Genomic DNA, 12,727 nt, shown 5'->3' on the forward strand with positions numbered 1-12,727 from the left:
TACTGGTAGTATTTTTTCAAGTACTCCGTGGTCCATGGATGACTCAGCTTTCTTCCGTTTAGTGTCTCTAGGTAGTACGTTCCCTTCCTATGCTATGAAATGATCATGTATGGTCCCTCCCAGTTAGGACCCAGTTTCCCTTGGGAGGCATCCTTTGTAGCACCGGGTACTTTTCTTAAGACCAGATCTCCTACCTGGAAATCCCTGTGCCTAACCTTGGAGTTGTAATGCTTTGCCATCAGGTCTTGGTATTGCGCTAATCTCTATACAGCTGTGGCCCTGACTTCGTCCACAAGGTCGAGCTGTAAACGCAAAGCTTCGTCATTCTTGCTCTTGTCGTAGTTCTCCACACGGTAGCTTGTTAATCCTACCTCTGCCAGTATGATAGCCTCATTACCATACGCCAATCGAAATGGTGTTTCCCTTGTCGGTGTTCTTGCCTTTGTCCTGTATGCCCATAAAACACTCAGTAATTTTTCTGGCCATATGCTCTTTGCCCCTTTGAGCCGGGTTTTGATAATCTTAAGCAAGGACCGATTCATGACTTTAACCTATCCGTTGGCCTGAGGATGAGCGGGTGACGAGTAGTGATTCTTGATCCCAAGCTGGGAACAAAAGTCTCTAAATGTGTCGTTGTCAAATTATTTCCCGTTGTTTGAAACGAGTACCCTTGGAATTCCATACCTGCAAATAATACTTCTCCATACAAAACTACGGATATTCTTCTTCGTGATAGTGGCCAGAGCCTCTACTTCCACCCATTTGGTGAAGTAGTCAATACCAACCACTAAGAACTTTAGCTGCCTCATCGCTGTCGAGAAAGGACCCATGATGTTTAATCCCCATTATGCAAACGGCCATGGGGCCGTCATATGAGTAAGTTCTTCCGTTGATTGCCTTATGAAATTGCCAAATCGTTGGCACTTGTCGCAAGCTCTAATATATGTGTGGGCATCCTTCTGCATTGTTAGCCAGTAGTATCATTCTCGGAGTAGCTTGTGCACTAAAGACCTTGATCCATAATGGTTTCCACAAACTTCTTCATGGACCTCCCTTATCATGTAGTCCACTTCTTCGCGGCCGAGGCATCTTAGGTATGGTTGGGAGAATCCTCTTTTGTATAGGACATCTTTAATCAAAACGAACCGGGCAACGTTAACCTTCAACTTCCTTGCGTCCTCTTTGTTATAGGGTAGCTTACCTTCCTTGAGATACGCCACTATTGGAGCCATCCAACAACACTCATTGCATACCTCCTGCATGCTAATGTCATCTAATAATGATGAGGGCTGGACGAAGGACAATACCTGTTTAGGGATGATCATAGGTTCGGCTGAAGCTGCCTTTGCGAGTCGGTCGGCTTCTTGGTTCTCCTCCCTTGGGATCTGAATCATCCTGATTTAGAGGTTATTCGTTCGACCCTTCACTTCATCAAGATACCTTTTCATCCTTTCATTCTTACAGTCATAGCTCCCATTAACTTGATTGGTCACGATTTGAGAATCGGAGTAGACGACCATACTCTTAGCTCCCGCCGCTATCGCAAGGTCCAGCCCTACTACCAAGGCCTCGTATTCTGCCTCGTTGTTGGTAGTAGCGAAGTCCAGACAGATCATGCATTCGATCTTGTCTCCCTTTGGGGTATGGAGTACAACTCCAACACCTCTAGCATGTTTATTAGAGGATCCGTCTGTATGGACTCTCCATATGGGCGTCTCTTTTGCCTCCGGATCTTTTGTGATAGTGAATTCAGCAATAAAGTCTGCCAATATCTGTCCTTTCACGGCTGCCCGTGGTTGGTATCGGATATCGAGCTTACTCAGCTTGATCGCCCATAGCGCCATCCGTCCGGAAGCTTCGGGACTACTCATTGCTCTTCGTAAAGGTTTATCTGTCAGGACATTTATGGTATGCGCTTGAAAATATGGTTTAAGTTTCCGAGCTGTGGTTACTAGAGCAAATGCGAGTTTTTCCATTTGAGGGTACCTCTCTTCTACCCCTCTCAGTGCCTGGCTTATAAAGTACACGGGCCTTTGTACCTTATTTTCTTCTCTAATGAGAGTTGCACTGACCGCTGTTGAGGAGAAGGCAAGGTACATGAATAATTATTCCCCTGGCATGATGGGCTGAGCAACGACGGAGTGGAGAGATACACCTTTAACTCTTCAAATGCCTTTTGGCACTCGTCTGTCCATTCATATGATCTCTTTAGTGTGCGGAAGAATGGGAGGCATTTGTCCGTTGCTCTTGATACGAATCTGTTTAAGGCTGCAATCTTGCCGGTCAAGCTTTGTACTTCCTTTACCGTCCTTAGAGGAGATAGTTTCATGATTGCCTTTACCTTCTCTGGGTTGGCTTTAATGCCTTTCTGGGATACCATAAATCCCAAGAATTTTCCTACGGTTACTCTGAACGCGCATTTACTTGGATTCTGCTTCATTTTATATGATCGAAGAGTATCGAAAGTCTCCTGGAGGTCCCTCAGGTGATCGGACTCCCGTACACTTTTTACCAACATATCATCTATGTAAACCTGCACGTTTCTTCCAATTTGGTGTGTGAACATCTTGTTCATCAATCTCTGATATATGGCTCTTGCATTTTTAAGCCTGAAATGCATTACTTTGTAGCAGAAAAGCCCCTGACTCGTTACGAACGAGGTTTTCTCCTGATCAACCTTATCCAATTTAATTTGGTTGTAGCCGGAGAAGGCATCCATGAAGCTCAAGAGTTCATGTCTTGCAGTGGAGTCCACCAGGGTGTCAATACTTGGGAATGGGTAACTATCCTTAGGGCAGGCCCTATTTAGATCTGTGAAGTCAACACACATTCTCCACTTCCCATTGGCCTTCTTGACCATTACTACATTTGCCAACCAATCAGGGTAGTACACCTCGCGTATGAAGTCTGCTTCTTGTAGCTTCTGTACTTCTTTTGCTATGACTCGATCTCGCTCAAGGGTGAACACTCGTTTCTTCTGTCGGACAGGGGAGAAAAAGGGTGACACGTTCAACCTGTGAATATGACCAACGGGTCTATCCCCGGCATGTCCTCGTGACTCCATGCAAAAATATCTTGGTTTTCCTTGAGGAATAATGCGAGCGCTTGTCGGATTGTTTGGCTAGCCAAGGTGCCAATTCTTGTGGTCTGTTTGGGCCTAGAATCATCCAAGTGTACTTCTTCTAATTCTTCCACCGGTTCTGCCGTTGTTCGTTGTTCCTCGATGCTCATTGCTTGTAGGTGGTCATCCATTTCCATCATGACGATGTAGCATTCCTGTGCAACCACCTGATTTTCTCACAGCTCTCCAACTCTATATTCGGTGGGGAATTTAACCATTAGATGGTAGGTCGAAGTAACAGCCTTCCATGCATTGAGAGTGGACTGTCCGAGGATGGCGTTATAAGCAGAAGAGCAGTCAACCACAAGAAAAGCTACATCCTTGGTTACTTGCTGTGGGTAATCCCCGACTGTCACAGACAACGTGACAACGCCCAAAGGGTAGACCCTTGTCCCTCCGAAGCCAACAAGGGGTGCATTCGTTGGGACCAGCCGTTCTCTACCAATCCCCATTTGTTGGAATGCGGGGTAGTAGAGGATATCTGCTTAGCTTCCGTTGTCCACCAAAACTCGATGCATGTTGTAGTCCCCTGCCCCTATATTGACGACGAACGCGTCGTCATGCGGGTGGCGAAGGCGTCACGCATCTTCTTCCGAGAACTCGATGTTGGGGTTATCACGTCGCGTCATTTTTAGTGAGGGACTTGTCAACTGGATGTTTTGAACCATCCGCAAATAGGTTTTTTTGGCCTTTTTGGACGACCCTACAGAAGTAGTGCCCCCTACAATCATCCGTATGTCTCCCACAGGTGGTCTGGGACGCTCGTTCTCCCGTCGGGGATTTTGTTCCTAGAGTTGATCCGTTCTCTCATTTCTTACAAATCTCTACAACCTTCCTTGCCTAATGAGGGCTTTAATTTGCTGTTTTAAGTCATAACAATCCGTCGTATCGTGGCCATGATCGCCATGGAAACGGCAGTATCTATCTTTTGGCCTCTTGTTCGGATCTCCCTTTAGCTTGCCAGGAAACGTCAGGGTTCCTTCATCTTTGATCTGCTTTAACACTTGGTCGATTGGGGCTATGAGAGGGGTGAAGTTCGTGAATCTTTCCGCGGGCGGTTTGGGTCGTCGATCTTCCCATCACTCTCCGGTTCTAGCCATCTTCCGTCCCTTATCTGGTCGTGTATCTTCCTGCCTTTCCCTTTTTCTAGGCTTTTCCTCTTGGGCCAACAAAGCATCCTCAATGTTCATGTACTTCGTTGCCTTGTAAAACACTTCGGACATAGTCTTTGGGTTGTTCTTATACAGAGAAAACATGAACTTACCCTTCCGCAGCCCGTTTATGAACGCTGCTACCAGTATCTTGTCATCCGCCTCGTCTATTGAGAGGGCTTCCTTGTTAAAGCGAGCTATGTATAATCTTAGAGTCTCGTCTTCTAGTTGTCTAATGTTCATTAGACACGCGATAGACTTCTTATACCTGTGACTCCCGATAAAGTACGATATGAACTGTGCACCTAATTCCTTAAAAGTGCCGATGGAATTAGGCGTTAGCCTACTGTACCAGTCCCTCGCAGGTCCTTTCAATGTGGTGGGAAAAGCCCTACACATGATTTCATCCGGTACACCCTGAAGATGCATTAGGGTCTTGAAAGATTCCAAGTGATCCAACGGGTCCTTAGATTCGTCGTAATTCTCCACCTGAGGCATGCAAAATTCTAGGGGAAGGGGACATGAACTTTCGAGTGCTGTGAAAGGCGAATCAGTTCTGTGGACTAGGTCATCCAGGTTGCTAGAGATTCGACCTCTAGGGGCGTTCATCATCACATCCATCCGTTCCCTCATCTCCTGCATCTCAGCTACTATGTGATGTGGTAAGCTGTCCGAGATGGATGGCCGGTTAGTGTCTTGCCGCTTCGGTCTACTCGGAGCGTTGCTACCCTCAGGTCCTTCCGCGTTCCTCCCATCCGCCCTAGCACCTTCCTAGTCTTCCTCTGGTGCGCTTGGGTGTACATTCCTTTGCCACAGTTGCTCTTCTAAATCATGATTCTGCTTGGTTAGGCGCTCAACCGCCACCGCAAGCGTGTGGACTTGCCTTTCTAAAGTTGTGGCGTGCGCGTCGCCTTGATTGTTGGTTATTGCCATCGATCGAGTGAGTACCATGCAACTTTTTCTCTCAGGGATAGAGCAAAGGATGATTACCCTTCAGTGCTGATAATGTCAATTTCTCACAAACGACGCCAACTGATGATGTCAAAAAAATCACTAGTAAGCTACACGCACTCCCAAATTGAAATAACACCTACAAAACGAAAAGAGAAGACCTAACAGAGAGTACCGGTGTGGTGCCGGCCAAAAATCCTCCAAAGGTCAAGTTAGAGTTTTTCACAACCTTAAAGTGCCAAGTCTAATTAATAATGCGTATCTTGATTTATGAGGGTTTTAAGGTATTTATAGTAGTGTAGGGTTTTAACTTCCGTGCCTTGTTCATGAAGTCCTTTCCTTATAGAATTAGAACTCTTTCCTTTTACACATCTCTCAGAATTCTTTTCCTTGTAGGAATCCCTTGATCAAGACTTAAACGTGTGATGCAAGAACTCTCCTTATTCACGTTTGTGTGGAGATCAAGTAAAACCATATCAGACTTATCTCGAGATGCAAGTTGATTCTGGTTAGGAATCCTTAAAGCCTAATCAATACAAACGGAGGCCAGATGTTACAACCGTCCACTATGTGTCCTTATAACATTGACCCGTCGACCATCCATACGTCAATACCATACTGTCATGCTTCAAGGAGAGATCCGTCTCCTATTTTATCCCCTTCACTTCCAATATTCCATATGGGTGATGAGCGAGTATGGCATGGTTGAGTCTTGGAATAAACTCTTTGTCGTACCACTTGAGAGAATAGCTTTATGCATTGCCTTCATTGAGTATGGTTCTCTTCTGACTTGCAAACTGAAGAACAAGAAATATAACAAGAAATATATGTGTGCGTTTGGGATGAGTTGAATTTTTCAGTTTATCTCCACTTTTAGCTTATTTTTAATACTATTAATGAGTCTCATTGCACTTTTTGATACTATTTATGGGTTTTGTACGGGCCCTACCTCCCTGTCAAGCCTAATCGCCCTAAGACCCATGAGGACCAACTCTTATAGGAGCCCTCGCACTGATCACACATTGTAACACACGTGTCGTCCGAGAGTTGTGAGCTCAGAGTGCTCAAAGCAACCTGTGACGTGCTCCTACCGAGCACATAACTTATAAGCGGGGCTAGTCCCAACGCCACTATCATTATCTCCTTCTCCCCATCAAACATCAACTTAGATGAAACGGCATTGGACCTCCCTTTCATTGCCTAGGGAACGCACCTACCGAGAATCAAACCCAGTGTTGGAGCCAGTTCTAATGCCACTCTCATTTCCTCCCACTCCCAACTAAACCCCCACTTATGGGTAATAGTATTGGACCCCTTCTTCCACCCACCAGGGGAACAATCATGAACGTTTTACTAAGTTTGGCTATAAATAGGCAGGGAAGACTCAGTTAAAGGGGTTGGCAATTTGAGAGAGAAAAGACGAGAGGGAGAGCGATATCAATTCGCCCCAAGGAAGAGAGGGAAGAGATAGAGAGGAAAGGGAGGAGGCCCAGTATACGGGCCTGTCGAGCATAACACCACCTGTGGTAGGAAATCCAAAAGCTCATTATACAAATAGATTGTGAGCCCAAATTCCTTCGAGGCCCAGCAGCCCTGTTTTGGGGCGCACAGGTTTCACTGTACTATTCAGCTTATTTTTTAACATTTTTTCTATACTTTCAATAAAAAGTTTTCAGTTTCAGCTAAAGTTTTCAGTTTTTAGTTTCATGAGCCCCATTGTACTATTTCAGCTACATTTTAGCTTTATCTATAGTAATTTTCACAAAAAGTTTCAGTTTCAATTAAATAAGCTATTTCCAAGCAGACACTTAATTGACATTGAAACTTTACATGAGAAGGATCCTGGTATCCAACATCCTTCATGCGTAGCTACTTTCATGGAGAGCTCCGTTCTACTTGATGGAGCAAACATGGTCTCTAACTAAGCAGATGGTGCATGCATGTTAGATGCGAAGTCATTAGTGGTATGGATGAAGTGAAACCTTGTTATTCCATTTCCTTTACTAGTAGGCATGATAGTATTGCAAAAATCTTGATTTTTATCCTAGGTTTACATTATCATTTTGTGTTTATTATATAATTAGTATTTGATATTTCTATGTGGATGGCTATTGTGCACAAACCCAGGTTTGGCAATGTCAACAACAAACAATACTTAGCCAACATAATCCTTATATGCTTATGTATCTCTCTGGTAGTGTTTAAAAGAGCTTGATTGTTTCTCTTCTATTTCAATTTAAAAGAAGAAATGACCAAAAAAAGAGGAGAATCAAAGAAGCTCTAAATCTGAAAAAGTAGGAGTAGCCCAAGTTCTTGTTTAGTGACCATGTTACTATTTGAAGGTCATGTTCTTACTTCCCTAGTCCAAGCTACATGGTCTTTTGTTTGTTTCTGTAGTACATTTAAACTTTATATTGACAATAACAAGCTAATTTATTTGACAGAGAGGTGGTCCCAAGATTTGTTATCTTCCTATATCATTTTATCTATGGCCTCTAAGAGATTTTTAAAGATAAGAAATGTTATTATTTAGTGCTAAGATGGGTTCAATCACATGTTTTATCATTGGATTCTAATCAAATAGTTTAGCTGCTTAAATGTTGTATCTTTGTTAGTGATGTTCTGTTCTTTATCCTGAAGAAACATGCTATGGCTTATAATGCTATTGGATGTGTTCACTAAACTTGTTTGGTTGAAGAGGAGGAATTTAATGGCATATATAGCTGTTAGGTTTTGAGGTACATCAAATGTGTTTCTTGAACTTTCTTTTGGTCGGAAAAGAAGAATTTAGGGGCATGAACAGTTGTTAGCTTGTCAAATTTCTTAGCTTTGAGACGACTTTAGCTGTGGGAGTTTAAATCAACTTACAAGTATTTTTAATAATGCAGGCAAATATCTCTATTGTTTTAAGTTAACATCCATGAAATAGAATACTTATGGGATTATATTTGACCTCTTCAATGGACATGAACTAGTCAACCTTTTACTTGCTCACAATTTACAAATGGTTCCTACCTACATGGCCTTTCTTTCACCATCTTGGTTCTTGAACCTAATACAGTATCTCTGATTCTTAAACTCTTATCTCGATTAGATACAACCATTATTTTTCATAGGTGATTTTGTTCCACTTTTCTCCTATAAATTTGTAGAATAATAATTTCTTTAATGGAAATTCATTCCTGAATCTCTTACTACTTTACAAGCTCAGGTTATAGAAGGTAGATGCAGAAGTTCCTATCTTGATATTTAAAATACCATCCTCTCATTACATGGTTACCGTCTCGTTAACTTATGAATCTATAACATCACTTCCATAGTAGCATTCTGCATCCTGCAATCAGCTTATGCCAGATATCTCTATCCTATATCAAATACAACTATTAAGTGTCGCACTTTTCTCAAACGTTTACTAAAATATACATCTGGATCTATTCAAATGTGCATTGCCCCAAAAACTGAGTTTGCATTCTCCTCTAAAGAAAAAGTGCTCTCCAAAACTAAAACCCAAAGCCAGCTTAATCTGTTCTACCCATTTAGAAAGGGAGCCTTACGAAAAAAGTTGCTCTCTGTGAATATTCTTCTTAGCTTTTGACCCATACTTCAACCTTGATTCTCAGCCCCAATTATCAGGGAAAATTTTTATGCTTCCTCTGCTCGATTTGCAATTAAGAAAACAAATCCTGATGATCTTGCTTTAGCTGGGGTTTTTCTTGAGCAGGCCAAAGGCGAGAAGGGAGTAAAATCTTAGGTTGATGAAGAAACAACTATTGACTAGTTTGCTTGAGCCAGATTCTTCATGCACCAATTCTTTGATTTTCTTCACAAATTATTCAAGAAATGCATCCTTGACTCAGATGACATTGTCACAAATATTACCTAATTTAAATCCTAACAGTTTAATTCAATCATTGTTCTCAAGCAACATGTGCTTCACCACTAACTAGAAGACCTGCATTCTTTATAGTCTCAAAATCAATTTATAGCATAAAGAGTTGGACTAGTGATTGACATCAATGGTGACAGATTTAAGAATAAACTTATGTAGATAATTCTTTCTTTATAATATATTTTTTTTGTAATATACTTTTTGGGAGGAGGTGGCATGGGTACCCATGAACTATGATCTAACCCAACTTGTGACTTGATACTCTTAAGAGATTGGGGAAAGGGAGTATGTCACATAATCAGTCCTACACCCATGTATTTCACGAGCATTGGATTTGGCCTTGACAAACTTTCCAACTAGAAGCACCACACATGGCGCAGCCAAAGAAACCTACAACTACAACTGCTCTGCCAGTTAGCTCTTAAGCATATTCCATTCTTTCTTGAGCAGGATGCCAAATTAGAAATCTAATTACAAGGGCTGGCTCGAGTGAGATATGATTGAAGCGGAAAGGGACGACAGCAATGGTTTTGGGTTTTTTGATTTGAGTATTTGGCTCGTAAGCTTTTTGGATTCTTTGTATAAATGTTTTATATATATAGAGATCTATGGACTAGACGACATTTAAAAGACTACAGAGGTCAAGTAACGATTCAAACAACGCATCTAGCTATACCATTCCCATTAAAAATAATATTTTTAACACTATATAGTTAAACCCGACTAAAGTCTTATTCATGTCTTTACTCAACTCTCTCTTCTTTTCGCTTCCCTCTTCCGTAGGAAAAATGTCCCAAATGAGAGAGCCTTTGATCCTAGATAAAGGATCATATCCCCGGCGACGTTGTACACATCATCTTGGCAAGGCTACCTGTCAAATCACTCTTAAGATTCAGGTGCGTTTGTAAATCCTGGGTCTCCTTAATTGCCAGCTCCTATTTCATCTCCACTCACCTTAATAACAATAACAACAATCATGATCATGGTTATCTCTTACACTGTCTAATGGTGTTAGAAATGTCACGCATCCTTCTTCTTCTTTTGCTAGAAGCCCTATCTGAACGGTTGTTTGTGACCACACTTTTAATAGGATTTCTGCATGTCCAATTCCCCTTTCTTTCCAATCATACATTTTCAAAATAGTCGGTTCATGCAATGGCCTATTGTGTCTTGCTAAACATGGATGTAGTCCTTGGTTTGCTGAAGTTTTATATTTGTGGAACCCCGGCATTAGAAAATTTAAATGGTTTCCTGATTCTTGCTTAAGCCAATATATATGGATGGCTATTGGATTTGCTTATCAGTCACAGTCCCATGACTGCAAGGTTGTAAAGATCTATTGTTTGTGTCCATACAAAGAAACAGAGCCTGAGGTTGCAGTTGAGGTATATACATTATGCTGGCATTAACACCCAATGTAATAAAGGAAGAACAAGGATGGCACAAAAGACAAACAAAAATAGATAACTTGAAGGCACAAAATTGTTATCCTTAGACACTATTTGCTCTCACACTGTTGTTGCTAAAGGGTTATCGAAAACTTGTTCTTAGGATACAACCAAGTTATTGGGTTCTACAGATAGCAATTTTGGAGAATGAACATAGGATTTCTTTTGTTTCTGTCAAACTTACTATTTCTTGTGTTTCTTATATTTCATCAAAAGACATGTATGGAGAGTCAAAATGTTTCATAAAATTGTTCACAATTCTTGAAACCTCTTCAAACATTCAGAGCAGTTACCAGAAAAGTTTGCAGAAAACTCAGTTTTATGAGTTTTGATTGGTCGAGAGTTCCTTTCAATTGATCAAATGCTCTTTTCAATCGATCAAACAGGAATCGAATAGCAATTGAATCATCTAGAGACTCTTGTTCATCATTTCAATCGATCAAGCAAGAGCTTCAGCCGATCGAAAATCCTTTAGTTCTAATTTCATTTAGAAAATTTCAGAACTTGAATTTTCACTTCATGAAACAATACTCTCCAAACTCAAATATTATTATTACAACTTATCCATGTATAGACCTATATATACAACACATTAAGCTTGGACTCATGGAGAAGGGTTGGAATGTCATTGAGACCCAATGTTGTGGTCTCCACTATCCAACCTCATTCGTGTGCCATATTTGTTAGTGGGGCTTTGCATTGGTTGGCATGTATTAGTAAAGGTGGAGGGAAGTTCCTAAATCAAAACACAAAATTGTCATTTGATGTCACTAATGATAAATTTGGATAGCTAGAACTCCCTGATGGAATTGACCAGGAACGATAACATCTAGTTGTGATCAAGGGTAATATGTCCTTCATTACATCAATACACCCTGAAATAGCTTTGTGATATGGTATTTGTTATGCTCCATTTGGGTGATGGGGGAGTATGGTGTACCTGAATCATAAAATCAACTTTTTTTAGTGTAGTTGGAAAATGTGGAAAGCTTCACTAGTTGCACCTGGCATGGTGAACTTCTACTTCTCAAGTCCAAATCCAATTGTCTTCGTTTTTGTTATGGATTATGGAGGTCAAATGATTGTGTGACTGCTTCACTTGACCCCAAAACTTTTAATGAGAAACACCTTGGTATTCTATATTTTCCAACGATAGCTACTACTTTTGTGGAAAGCCTTGTGTTAATTGATAGAGCAAATAACCTATGTTGTTGAGAACTGAAATCATTATTGGTTTCATAAAATTTTATTTTGCAGGAATAGAAATGAGACCATTATCAATTTGTTTCATTTGATTGTTGTTGTATTTATAACATCCCATAATTCTTGTGGAATGGGTTATCAAATACTAGAGGGAAACAAGTTTGAATGCTGTTATGTGCAGATAAGCTTCAGGGTCTACTGATTACTCTGTTTTTTATAGCAAGATCGCCTAGTGTTCACCCCCTGCTCTGATCACAGTGATTGTCTCTGTTTGACATGGAGTCTATGTTGGTAGTTGGAAGATTTGGGAAATTTGGCTTAAGCCTTTGGGCTTGGAGTTGCAATTGTTTTCCCCCTCCTACTTTGGTGGCTGAATCACATATTTATTGCCAGAGATAATGGGAATCAATTAGTGTGTTCAGATTATGAGAATCAATGATTGAGATGACAATTAATTTCTTTTCCTTATAATTTTTTTCTTGACAAAATTATTAGGTTAAAAATAAAAGTTCCTTTCCAAGTCCAAGAGGTGTTTCAAAAAAACACATGGTATTCATTGAGATACAAGAAAGTGATGAAACTAACAACATTTTTGTGACAACAGAGGCCAATCAACAGTTCAAACAAATTCCCAATCTATATTTATATATATTACTAAAAACTGAAGCGTAACATTTAATATTGCTACGCTTACATTGAGCCATATCTGCAGTCATGTCATAATTTTTTGTTTCCAATTTTTCTTATATATTTTTTAAAAACATTTTCTCATTTAAGATGACTTAAAAACTCCATTATTTAAAAATTAAAATATCTTTTAACCATTATTTTTATTATTAACTTTCCAAAACTCTCCCTCTTTTTTACCTCTTCATCTCCCCACTACTTTCTATTTTAATATTATTTTTTCTCTACCTTTTTATCTTCTTTTATTTTGACTTTTCTTATTTTCAACATCTTACTA

The 12,727-nt window shown here is 40.5% G+C and overlaps 1 pseudogene; it reads left to right on the top strand.

Annotated features, from left to right (window-relative positions):
• Window positions 1-9,483: 9,483 nt before the first annotated feature.
• LOC142616597 (F-box/kelch-repeat protein At3g23880-like) lies at window positions 9,484-11,775 on the top strand (annotated as a pseudogene).
• The last annotated feature ends 952 nt before the right edge of the window (window positions 11,776-12,727 follow it).

The sequence above is a fragment of the Castanea sativa genome, chromosome 11, assembly GCF_040712315.1.
Source record: "Castanea sativa cultivar Marrone di Chiusa Pesio chromosome 11, ASM4071231v1".
NCBI classification, from domain to species: Eukaryota; Viridiplantae; Streptophyta; class Magnoliopsida; order Fagales; family Fagaceae; genus Castanea; species Castanea sativa.